Consider the following 12,469-nt stretch of genomic DNA (forward strand, 5'->3'; position numbering starts at 1 on the left):
TTTTTTTTTTTTTTTTTGAGATAGAGTCTTGCTCTGTGGCCAGGCACCAGGCTGGATTGCAGTGGCAAGATCTCAGCTCACTGCAACCTCCGCCTCCCGGGTTCAAGCAATTCTCCTGACTCAGCCTCCTGAGTAGCCGGGATTACAGGCGCACGCCACCATGCCCAGCTAATTTTTGTATTTCTAGTAGAGATGGGGTTTCAGCATGTTGGCCAGGATGGTCTTGATCTCTTGACCTCGTGATCCGCCCACCTCAGCCTCCCAAAGTGCTGGGATTACAGGTGTGAGCCACCGCACCTGGCCACAGATTCTTTTATAGGTCAATTCCACCACCAGGAATGGACTCCAGACTACAAAAGTAATAAACTATGTGCCACTATAGAAGACTAACTGCTCACTCACTGTACTGAAGCACTGCTTTCCTTTCTTTTTCTTTCTTTTTTTTTTTTGTTTAAGACAGGGTCTCATTCTGTTGCCCAGGCTAGAGTGCAGTGGCACGATGTCAGCTCCACCTCCTGAGTTCAAGCGATTCTCACGCAACATCCACCTCCCTGGTTCAGCTCCACCTCCTGGGTTCAAGCGATTCTCATGTCTCAGCCTCCCAAGGAGGTGGGATTGCAAGTGCCCACCACCACACCTGGCTAATTTTGTGTATTTTTAGTAGACATGGGGTTTCACCATGTTGGCCAGGCTGATCTCAAACTCCTGGTCTCAAGTGATCTGCCCACCTTGGCCTCCCAAAGTGGTGGGATTACAGGCGTCAGCCACTGTGCCTGGCCGAACCTCTGCTTCTGACTCCAACGGATTTAAGCAGCATTTAAAAGAGGTAGTCTCAAACTGTGACACATTTTACCCCAGGACAATCTTCCCCAGCCCCTTGAGGTTCCCCTACACAGGGTGTACCATGGTGCCAAAAAGAAATGGGTATGTACCAGAAAAACTTAATATTAAAAACGACAAAGCATTACAAGTGCTAGCAAGGATGTGGAATATCTGGACTTCCCATATACTGCTTGTGGGAGTGCATGCTGGTACAACTTTTAAAACTGGCCATATCGGCTGGGCGCGGTGGCTCAAGCCTGTAATCCCAGGACTTTGGGAGGCCGAGGCGGGTGGATCACGAGGTCAGGAGATCGAGACCATCCTGGTCAACATGGTGAAACCCCGTCTCTACTAAAAATACAAAAAAAACATTGGCTAGGCATGGTGGCGCCTGCCTGTAATCCCAGCTACTGAGGAGGTTGAGGCAGGAGAATTGCCTGAACCCAGGAGGCAGAGGTTGCAGTGAGCCGAGATCGCGCCATTGCACTCCAGCCTGGGTAATAAGAGTGAAACTCCGTCTCAAAAAAAAAAAAAAAAAGAAAACTGGCCATATCGACTAGAACAGAATAGATACATGAGCTGAACTGTGTCCACCTGAAATTCTTATTTTGAAATCCTAATCCTCAATACTTCAGAATGCGACTTATTTGGAGACAGGGCCTTTAAAGAGGTAACTGAGGTTAAGTAAGGTCATGAGGGTGGGCCTCAATCCAATATGGCTGGTTTCCTAAATGAATTAGGACACAGACAATACAGAGGAAAGATCATGCGAAGATATAGGGAAGAGAAGACAGTCATGTACAAACCAAGAAGAGGCTTCAGAAGAAACCAATCTTGCCAACAGCTTGACTTCAAATTTCTAACCTTCAGAATTGAGAAAATAAATTTCTGTTTAAGCCACTCTATCTGTGATACTTGTTATGGCAGCCCTAGCAAATGAATACAGACACATACCCTAAAACTCAGTCTTTTTACTTAAATACATTATGATATATCACATAATACTACTGAGCAATGAAAACTCCAGTTACAACTGCACACAACAACACAAAGCCTCACAAACAACACTGAGTCAAAGAAACCAAATAGAGAAGAATACACAGTGTATGATTCCATTTACACAAAATCCAAATCAGGCAAAATTAGTCTACAGTTCTAGAAATCAGAAGACTCACTACCCAAGCACCAGGGGATGATAATGACTTAAACGAGATATAAGAAGGCCTCCGGGTTTGTAAAAATTCTCCAAGCTGTTCACTTGTTTGTGCACTTTTCTGTATATATGTATGTTTACTAAAATAAAGAAATGATAAATTACTTGAAAATACAGGCAATAATTTACTTATCCAGTGTTACCATGGCAAATAAACCTTACTCTGGAGCTGGATGCATCAGGTTCCTCACTTGTTACCATTAAACATTTGAAAAATACAGCTATTCCCATGATCCCTAGCTTCTCATCAATCAGTATCTACTAGGAGAAGTATCACAGGTCACAAACCCAAGAGTGTCCAGTCTCCTCCACAGTTAAATTCTCACATCATTTTTGGGGACAGTTCAATTTCATTTTTTTTTCTTTTCCTTTTCTTTTTTTTTTTTTTTTGAGACAGAGTCTTGCTCTGCCCCCCCTCCCCATGCTGGAATGCAGTGTCATGAACATGTATCACTGCAGCCTTAAACTCCTGGAATCAAGCGATGCTCTCATCTTAGTCTCCCACGCACCTAGAACCACAGGTGTACCACCATACCCACCTAATTTTTTTTTTCTTCTTTGTAGAGATGGGGTTTCACTTTGCTGCCCAGGCTGGTATTGAACTCCTGGGCTCAAGCAATCCTCCTGCCTCACCCTCCCAAAGTGCTGGGATTATAGGCATGAGCACTTCTATAAGGTGTGAAATGATGTGGTCTTTAGGGCACTCGCCTACAATGGAAAGGCAGGATGGTACATGAGAAAGAGCACTGAGCTAACAGACCTAGACTGATATGCCAGCTGAGCCACCAGGGCATCCACCCTCAGCTATCTCAGGCAGATACACAGAACAGCTGTGAACATCAAATGAAATCACATGTAAACAACAAGCACCACAGAAATATTAAAAAGCATTTAAAGGCAAATGTTGTGTAGGAAGGTTTCTACAAAATCTTACTGCTCTTTTAACAACCACCAACATGGTGCAGGTCAGAGGATTTAAGAGGGGGTTTTAAATGATCTGTAGTTATCTCAGGGATCCCCCTATCTGTAAATGCATGGGAGAACTGCTGGTAGGCAGACTGAATATCATATACAGGGATGCTATTTCTCATAAAGTTTATGCTGGGTTATTTAAGGTTAATTCATAGCAGCTTTTTAACTATGTACTCTCAAATAATTCAAACTAAAAAGTTTATCAAATGGAAACCAACTTATTACACTTATATTCCAATATGGGAAATAAATGATATAACTATTTATTTCACTAAGTAATTTTTGAAGGACTCCTGTTTTGAAATGGTTAATACCCAGGAGAAAGAACCAAAGCTGGAAAGGAAAGGCTGAGGAAAAAGAGAGAACCTTTCCTTTTTCTGGCAGTAGCCATACAAGACCAACTAAGGGACAAGCAAGGCTGGAGAATTCCGAAACTGCCCTGTTCCCAGGCTTCCCTTAATAGGCTCCCTTGGATTTGGTTGGTCCCAACTGTAGGCAGCTCCAAGCGACCAGAAGTGGACAACAGAATCGGGCAAACTGATCTCCTCAGCAGTGATGAAATCACCAAAACAGAGACTCCAGGCCCCATGAATTAAGTACTACATCTTCAAGCAAATGAACAAGGCCAATACTGTAGGTCAGCACTGGAACCAATTTCCAAGCTTTCTTCCTCCCCCAAGGAGATATTTTGCAAGTAACTATTCTTAAATATGTTCTTGTAATCACAGCCTCGGATACTAAAATTGAAACTGGTAACAGACACTGCTAAAAAGCCTGTTTTGATTTCACTCGCCACATCACTTTTACCTCTAATTCACAAATCACAGTGACCACAATCACCATTAAGAAATGTTTTAAAAATAAGTTTTAAAACACAAATACAAATTATTTTTGTCTTTAATGCCATATAGAGTAAGGGGAAAAACAGAATAGAGGGAAGATATGAGAGCAAATAACTGCAAAGATCAACACACTGCACAATGTTTCTGCAGCAAACTGCAGAGGAGCATTGAGATCTATTAGATAATATTAACAGATAAGCGTGCAGTAACACAAAGGAATGGATGCCAGAATACAATGAGAGCTAAGAGTCATCAACAGAAAGCCAATAGCTAAAAAATATGCAGGGAGGTGGGGAGTTCATTTCTAGAGCTTCAGTTGCCTTCGGAAGAAGGCATTTAGTGCCAAGGGGAACCTCTGTTTAGTCTTATTCAGGAGGACTTCTAAACTTTACCTCCCCAGGCAAAGCCTGCCTACAGCTCCAAGTCCAAAATCTGGTCAAATCTATTTCAGCTGTATTTGTTTAATTATATGGATGGGGAGTTAGATATTTTATCATAGGAAAAACTAAAATATTTGTGTCAAATGCCAGAGAGGAATGTCCATAAGACAACTGTCATATTTGTGTGGTCTGTGTTTGCTACATCTTTGCATACAAAGGCTAATGCCAAATGTAAGAGCAAAAACGTTATTAGTAAAGATCTCTTTGAGGACATATTCAAAGCTAATCAAATAAGCAAAACTTTTTGGCCTCACTTGGCAGTGGGGTCAGAAAACTGATTCAAAGCCATACTTTACTATCAAGCATTGTTCTCTGATTACAGGGTTTGGGAGCTTAGGCACAGTTGGCACAAAAAAAAGAAAAACAAAATTGCCCCAAGTGGTTGCTAACTACCTAGAAGGATATACTAATACAACTATTTTTAAAGTATCTTCTGTATTCCGCCCTTCTGTTTACTAATGTTCTACCACAAATGTAAAATCCAAATCTCTTAAAGAAGGGAATCTAGAAAGTTGTGGAAGATAGGGCAGCACAGCTTTTTACCTAGAATGGTACTGAAACTATGGCTGGTACAGTATCAGTGCTACATTAAACCTTCTTCCCAGCTGAAAAAAAAAAATCCAGCATGCCAAATGTATCTTTGCTAAAAGACACTGCAGTGCCACAGACTACCTCTTGAGTGAACAAAAAATGCCACTAAAGTTGGGCAGGCAAGATGGTTCACACCTGTAATCCCAGATCACCTGAGGTCAGGAGTTCGAGACCAGCCGCCCAACATTGAGAAACCTCATCTCTACTAAAAATACAAAATTAGTCAGGTGTGGTGGCGCATGCCCATAATCCCAGCTACTCAGGAGGCTGAGGCAGGAGAATTGCTTGAACCAGGGAGACAGAGGTTGCGGTGAGCTGAGATTGCGCCACTGCACTCCACCCTGGGCAACAAGAGCGAAACTCCATCTCAAAAATAATAAAAAATAAAATGCCACTAGAGCAAAAGGAGAAACAAGTTGAGTGCTGAAGGTTACTCTTTAAAAGATGAGATTAATTAGAAACTGTAATATTATCTTCTACACTCTCTGGAGAGCAAGCCATATATACAAATGCTGTTGTTAAAATTAACAAAGTCTTAAAGTTAGCCAGAACACCAGCCTTTGGATTACTACTGATTCACCGGCAGAGATGAGAAAATAACTCTTCCAAAAAGCCTGGAGTTACACCACCAAATCATTCCACAACAGAATTTCTGGCCAAGATCATTCACCTTTTAAAAATTCCTTGAGGACAGGAACCATGCCTACCTCCCTGAGTCAATATCCCGCAATGCCTGATACATTGCTGATACTCAATGAATACTCAAAATACTTCATGAATGAATAAAAACGTGCCTATCATTACTCTCCTCTAAACTCAAACATTATATAAAGCTATAGTACTTATTACTCACTTAAATATTTTAGACTGGGTAGCAAAGTTTAAAAAAAAAAGGACACATTTGAATACAACAGGATTGTGAACACTAGGCTTTGGCTTAGTCAGTCCCTTCAGAAGTACTCCTAACTCACCTTCCAGTTCTTAAACTCAAATCTGAACAAACCTTCCCAAGTTTGAAGAGAGAAACACACTAAGAGGAGATTTTATTAATCCATGGATGAGAAATCATGTGCCTCATCAGCTGCTTAAGTCACAAGGAAGAGACAAGAGTCTGTTCTTTAGGAAACCAAAGATGCAGTATTTTCAATAGGAAAGAACCAACTGGCTGCACAGCCATCAACTAAGGTTGTAAGAAAGGTTCACGAAGCAGGCTTGCCAGGCCTACGTGCAAAATTTTTCAAACCTCAATTAAGTACCCTGCCAGTATTCAAGAGCTCCTAATTCGTTGATAGTACACTACAACACGTGTGATAAGTCGCAAATGGCATTTCTTATAGCTTTAAGGTAGAACTGATGCTACCAGACTTTCGAATGACATCAATAGAAACAAAGGAGGTGGTGGGAGGCAGTAAGGTACAGATACCAGGTGGCAAAAGATAAACCACAAGCTTTGGGGGCACGTGAAAGCAGTATAACCTAGAAACTGAATACCTGCTCTGGACTTTGCCTAGGCTTGAAACTCTGCTTCATAACTTATTAGCTGTGTGGCCTTGGTCAAATGACTTAACCTCTCTGTTCTTCAACTTCCCACTCTGTTAAGTGGGCACAACAGTGGTACTTCAGAGGATTTATGTTTTCTTTCAACAAAGAATAAACATAATGATCTGTTAAAAGGTCTTGCCACGCTGCCTGGCATACAATAAACGCTCAAATGTTTGCTGTCAGTATTCTCAATATTCCCCTTATGAACCATTAGGTAACAAGACTAAAATGAATACAGAAAGAGGCTCCCAACACGGTCGGAATGGAAACACAACTCTACATCCAACTACCATCTTTCCTCAAATAAGTTGAAAAACTTACCTCGGGATTTACCGTAACAAGCCTAAGACAAAAAGCTCCCCTTCTCCCAGCGCCTGAGGCACCTCAATGTTCACAAGTATCGAGCCGAGCCCAGCGCACGTGACCTGACTCACTGCCTTGACTCAGTTGCTGTCAGGGAACCTCTCCCACTAACAGGGTCAGGCTGTTCAACTGAAGAGCCGGATGGGAACGCGCGGCTCGGCCCAAGCGCCTGTGACCCATGCCCGCCAGGTGGGCACAGCGGCGGGCGGGTTGGGCTCCGACACCCTCCGGCTCACCGCGCTAAGGAACTCCACTGCCTAGCGCGTCCTGCCGCGGCGCAGGGCCGCCCAAGTCAGGAAACCCTATCGGGTCTCTGAAATCTACACCAACAGTAAACAGAGTGTCCGAGACTGGCGGCCGGGGTCGGCAACCCAGCCAGAGGTCACACCCGACGACCTCCGACCTCTCCAAACCGGGCGGGGTCCGGGCCTGCTCCGGGGACCTGAGCGATGCCGAGTTTCCCCACGAGGCCAGGGCTGGGCCCGGAGTCTGCCCAGGAGGACAGGGAGGACGCGAGGCCCTGGCGACCGAGGGGCTGAAGAGGGGGATGGGGCCAGGCCGCTGGCCGGGCTGGGCCCGCTGCTTACCGCAGCCGCTGCGCTGGGGGCTCCGGGCCGGACGCGTAGCGAGGGCTCCCACCAAGGAGGAGACTCAACGGAGGACAAAAGCGGAGAGGTCCAAGTTCCGGTTCCAGCGAACTCTCCTGCGCTCTCCAAGCCGCCAACTCCGCCGCTGCCGCCGCCTCAGGCTTTATGGCCAAGACTCCAAGCCCGCTCCCACTTCCGCCACCGCCGCCGCCCCGAGCGGAAGTACCTGTCACGAGACGCTTGACGCCAGGGCGAGGAGGAGGAGCCCCGCTTCAACCTTGCGTCTCGTTCCGGCTGCCTTGGGCCTGAGCCTGGGTCACGTGCTACAAACATGTCTGCCCCCAGGTGATTGTCCCCATCTTTGAGGCTCGTACAAGGAGCAGGACGGCGCCATGTTGGACCCACAGACGGATTCCCTCAGCCATCCCTCCTTACTCCAGAATAAAGAACTCCAGCGAAGAGAGGACGAGCGGTAAACTGGCTATTCCAGTTGTGTCCTTCTTCGGAAGGCATCATTTATCCTTACTTTAACCACTTAAGCAAAGATTATTCTCACCATTTTACAAATAAGGAACTGAGACCCAGCCTATCAGGTCAGTTGGTCTAGCTCAACACAGAAACTGGTGGAACAGGGTTTTGAACCAAGGTCTGTCTGATGCCAATGTGTGTTATCGTTCTAGTAGACTGCAAATAACTACAGCAATTGTGTGGCTCGGTGATAGAGACACTTAAAAGAAAGACACTTTGTCTGGCAGAGGAGACAGCCCACGAAAATGGAAAAATAGCTAAGCCTCTCTGAACTTAAAGAAGATGTGACAAAGATGGACCTAGTAGAACTCTTCTTGCAAGCACGGAGCAGCCTCGCAAGCACCAGCCCCATCTGAACACATCAGGATCCACTCAGAACTTTTGTCCCCATCTTCAACAATGCCCTTTCCTAGTCATTTCTTATTTTGGTTCATTCAAACTCCATTCTTTCAATTGTTCCATCCAAAAACCTTGCAACTGTTACAGTAGATAAGTAGTCAGACCTGAGCAGGGCAGGAGATGGGCCACTCCCCCACCAGCAATGTGAGGCAACCATCAGGTAGTGGTCAGGCGATTGTTAAGCTGTCACTCTAAAACAATTAAGTGGTTGCAGCCAGAACTGGGGAAAGGCAGTCTCCCAATAGATAGAAACACCTGCCGGGCGCGGTGGCTCAAGCCTGTAATCCCAGCACTTTGGGAGGCCGAGGCGGGTGGATCACGAGGTCAAGAGATCGAGACCATCCTGGTCAACATGGTGAAACCCCGTCTCTACTAAAACTACAAAAAATTAGCTGGGCATGGTGGTGCGTGCCTGTAATCCCAGCTACTCAGGAGGCTGAGGCAGGAGAATTGCCTGAACCCAGGAGGCGGAGGTTGCGGTGAGCCGAGATCGCGCCATTGCACTCCAGCCTGGGTAACAAGAGCGAGACTCCGTCTCAAAGAAAAAAAAAAAAAAAAAAAAAAAAAGAAACACCTAAAAATGGGGATCCGCAGCTTCCCGATAGGATCTCAGGGGTGAAGGGTTTGGGTTAAAAAAAAAAATCTTAGGAGCTAGGCAAGCGATCTCAAGCCTGAGACGGTATAATGTATGGGGTTTCCCCTACTTTTTCAACTAAAATTGGTTCTTTCCCCAAAAACCTCACAATCTATTCTCCTGTTTTCTCTATGTGTATTCTGAAATGGCCTTGCATACCATCTGCCTCTGGCGTAAGTCTGCTTTTTCTCTGCTGTCACTTTGCATGTGCCCAGGTGTTGGAGACCAGCTTGGGCAATATAACAAGACTGTTCTTCCAAAAGATAAATAAAAAAGAAAAGAGAAGGCACACATCTACATCAGACCTCTGCAGTTATACTTCTCTACTTGAAAAGCTCTTCCTCCAGGTATCCGCTTGGCAACTCCCTCACTTTCCTCTGGTCTTGACTTTAAAGTAAACTTTTCAGTAAAATAGCCTTCCCTATTTAAAACTGAAGTCCCTTTCTCTGTCACCACAACACACACACAAAAATTGCCATCTCCTTTACTGCTTTTCTCCTTTTTTTTTTTTTCTTTTTTTGTAAAGAGGAGGTCATACTATGTTACTCAGGCAGTCTTGAACTCCTGGTGTCAAATAATAACTCAGCCTCCCAAAGTTTTTCCTGGTGTCGAATAATAACTCAGCCTCCCAAAGTTTTTCACCTTATATTACTCACTTATTTGCATAGTGTCTGCCTTCCCCACTAGAATGACAGCTCCATAAGGGCAGCTATTTTTGTGTTTCATTCACTGAGATAATCCCTGATTCTTGAAACAGTGTTAGGGTATAATAGGTGCTCAATATGTACAATTTACAGAGTATTCAAGGGAATGGGAACTGAAAATAGTTTCGAAGGCCAAGAGTTATGATAATACCACCCCATTCACCAGCCAATCAAAATTCTAGGTTTGAAGATAAAGTAGCAACTAGGAACGCAGTAATCCTCATCCCCAGGTTTGGCAGGGCCGACTGCAGGATTTGAGTATCCAAGTCCTAGAACCAATCCACCACAAATAGCAAGGGACAACTACTATAGCAGAAAAAGCAGAGCACAAAAGTAAAATGGGACATGTGGGCCCCCAGCCTTCTCAGAGGCCTTCTGAGAAGGCTATTCAGATGCAAACATGGGGTATTTCCCATGGGAAAGAAATGATGACTTAGAAGAAACCTATGAGCCAAGAGGGTAGAGCTAGGAACTGCAGATAATCATTCCCAGGGAGCAGGAGGGGACTCGAATCAAGGAACTGGTATCATGTACCTGGCTGGATTTCAGAATTACTATGACCCAGTAGCAGCGGTCACTCCTGTTTTTCCCCTTTTTGAACAGAAGTGTCTACTCTGCTTATGTTCTGTATGCTGGGTCTGTGGAGAGCAGATAATGCCTCTGCTCACAGACCTTCAGAGGAACAGTACTCAGAACTGTTCTTAAGGAATTATATCTGAGGAACTCATCCGTACCTGGACCTGATTTGCATGACAGGATCCATTTTGAGCCAATGATGTATTGGGATTGAGACTTTTAGGGTCCTTGGAAGGAGTTAAGTAGAGCAGGTCCTCCAACAACATCATTTCAGTTATAACATTGATGAGAAAAAATGGATTCCTGGCTGGGGCCCCTGTCTGCGTAGTTTGCACTCTCTCCCCATGTCTGAGTTTTCCTTGGTTCCTCTGGTTTCCTCTCACATTCCAAAGGTGTGCCCTTTAGGCGAATTGGCGTGTCTGAATTGACCCACTCTGAGTACATGTGCATGTGTGTGTGTATGTGTGCACACACCTGTGTGCAATGGGATGGCATCCTATACAGGGTTGGTCCCTGTCCTGAGCTTCCAGAATAGATTCTGGCCACCTGTGACCCTGAGATGGGTATAAATAATCTTGCCCATTTTCATTAATCTGTCTTAAATGTATATATAGTTCACATTTACTTTAATATTTAATATTAGAAGTATTTTGGTCTTTACCAGGCTGGCCAACATGGTGAAACCCCATCTCTACTAAAAATACAAAAATTAGCCAGGTGTGGTGGCATGTGCCTGTAATCCGAGCTGCTGGGGAGGCTGAGGCAGGAGAATCACTTGAATCCAGGAGGCGGAGATTGCAGTGAGCTGAGATCGCACCACTGCACTCCAGCCTCAGTGACAGAGCGAGACTCCATCTCAAAGCAGACAAACAAAAAACAACTGTTTTGGGCGTTATTTATACGTTTGGTGATGTATTTGTGCCCAGAAACATGATGTAGGAACTTAACTTTTGTTTCTATCAGTTAACCTATAAGAAAATGTATTTCGTCATACGTTATTTCACTTGAAGTTGCAGTTTTCTTTTCTTTTCTTTTTTTTTTTTTTTTTTGAGACGGAGTTTCGCTCTTGTTACCCGGGCTGGAGTGCAATGGCGCGATCTCGGCTCACCGCAACCTCCGCCTCCTGGGTTCAGGCAATTCTCCTGCCTCAGCCTCCCGAGTAGCTGGGACTACAGGCACGCGCCACCATGCCCGGCTAATTTTTGTATTTTTTTTAGTAGAGACGGGGTTTCACCATGTTGACCAGGATGGTCTCGAGCTCTTGACCTCGTGATCCACCCGCCTCGGCCTCCCAAAGTGCTGCGATTACAGGCGTGAGCCACTGCGCCCGGCGTTCAGTGAGGATTTACTGTATATTTTGCACCTGGAATAAATAGAAATAATTTGTATCCAGAAGGTCCACCATGGTAGATTAAAGATGGTGGCAAGTTCTTTGCTCTTCCTTTCTTTTAGATGTGGAGTCCTCTCCCCTCCCTTTGAATCTGGGCTCATGACTTGTTTGACTGGTAGAATGTAGCATAAATGACATCCTGTGACTTCCAAGGCTAGATCACATGAAGCCTTACAGCTTTTGCCCAGAGCTCTTGAAATGCTTAAGTAGTAGAAGCTCCTTCTCAAAAAACCAGCCTCCATGCTGTGAGAAGCCCAAACCATGCATAGACACTCCTGTCAATAGCCCCAGCTGAGCTCCCAGTCAGCAGCCAACATCATCAGCTAGCCATGTAACTGAGACATTTGGGACATCAAGCCATGGTGAGGCTTCAAATGACTGCAGCTCCAGCCAAAAGCTGACTGCAACCACACAAGAGGCCCTAAGTAAAAATTATCTTATAGTTGAACCCAGCCAACCTACAGAACCATGAGTTGTTAAGAATTTGTGTTTTAAGCTGGGTTCTGGAGTGCTTTGTTACATAGCAATAGATAAAACAGAATAGGACCTGTACGAAATGAAGGGGAAGGGAAGAGTTGCATAAAACATCTTCAGGCCGGGCGCGGTGGCTCAAGCCTGTAATCCCAGCACTTTGGGAGGCCGAGGCGGGTGGATCACGAGGTCAAGAGATCGAGACCATCCTGGTCAACATGGTGAAACCCCGTCTCTACTAAAAATACAAAACATTAGCTGGGCATGGTGGCGCGTGCCTGTAATCCCAGCTACTCAGGAGGCTGAGGCAGGAGAATTGCCTGAACCCGGGGGGCGGAGGTTGCGGTGAGCCGAGATCGCGCCATTGCACTCCAGCCTGGGTAACATGAGTGAAA

The 12,469-nt window shown here is 45.1% G+C and overlaps 1 protein-coding gene across 1 annotated transcript in view; it reads right to left on the reverse strand.

Annotated features, from left to right (window-relative positions):
• RAB7A (RAB7A, member RAS oncogene family) overlaps nucleotides 1–7,605 on the reverse strand; it is a 79,500-nt gene extending 71,895 nt beyond the window's left edge. Inside the window, exon 1 of the mRNA XM_032267999.1 lies at nucleotides 7,373–7,605. The gene's annotated coding sequence lies outside the window, so the exon portion shown is untranslated. The remainder of the gene's footprint in view (nucleotides 1–7,372) is intronic.
• Nucleotides 7,606–12,469: the final 4,864 nt, after the last annotated feature.

Source organism: Sapajus apella, unplaced genomic scaffold (genome assembly GCF_009761245.1).
Source record: "Sapajus apella isolate SASKATOON/1434 unplaced genomic scaffold, GSC_monkey_1.0 scaffold174, whole genome shotgun sequence".
NCBI classification, from domain to species: Eukaryota; Metazoa; Chordata; class Mammalia; order Primates; family Cebidae; genus Sapajus; species Sapajus apella.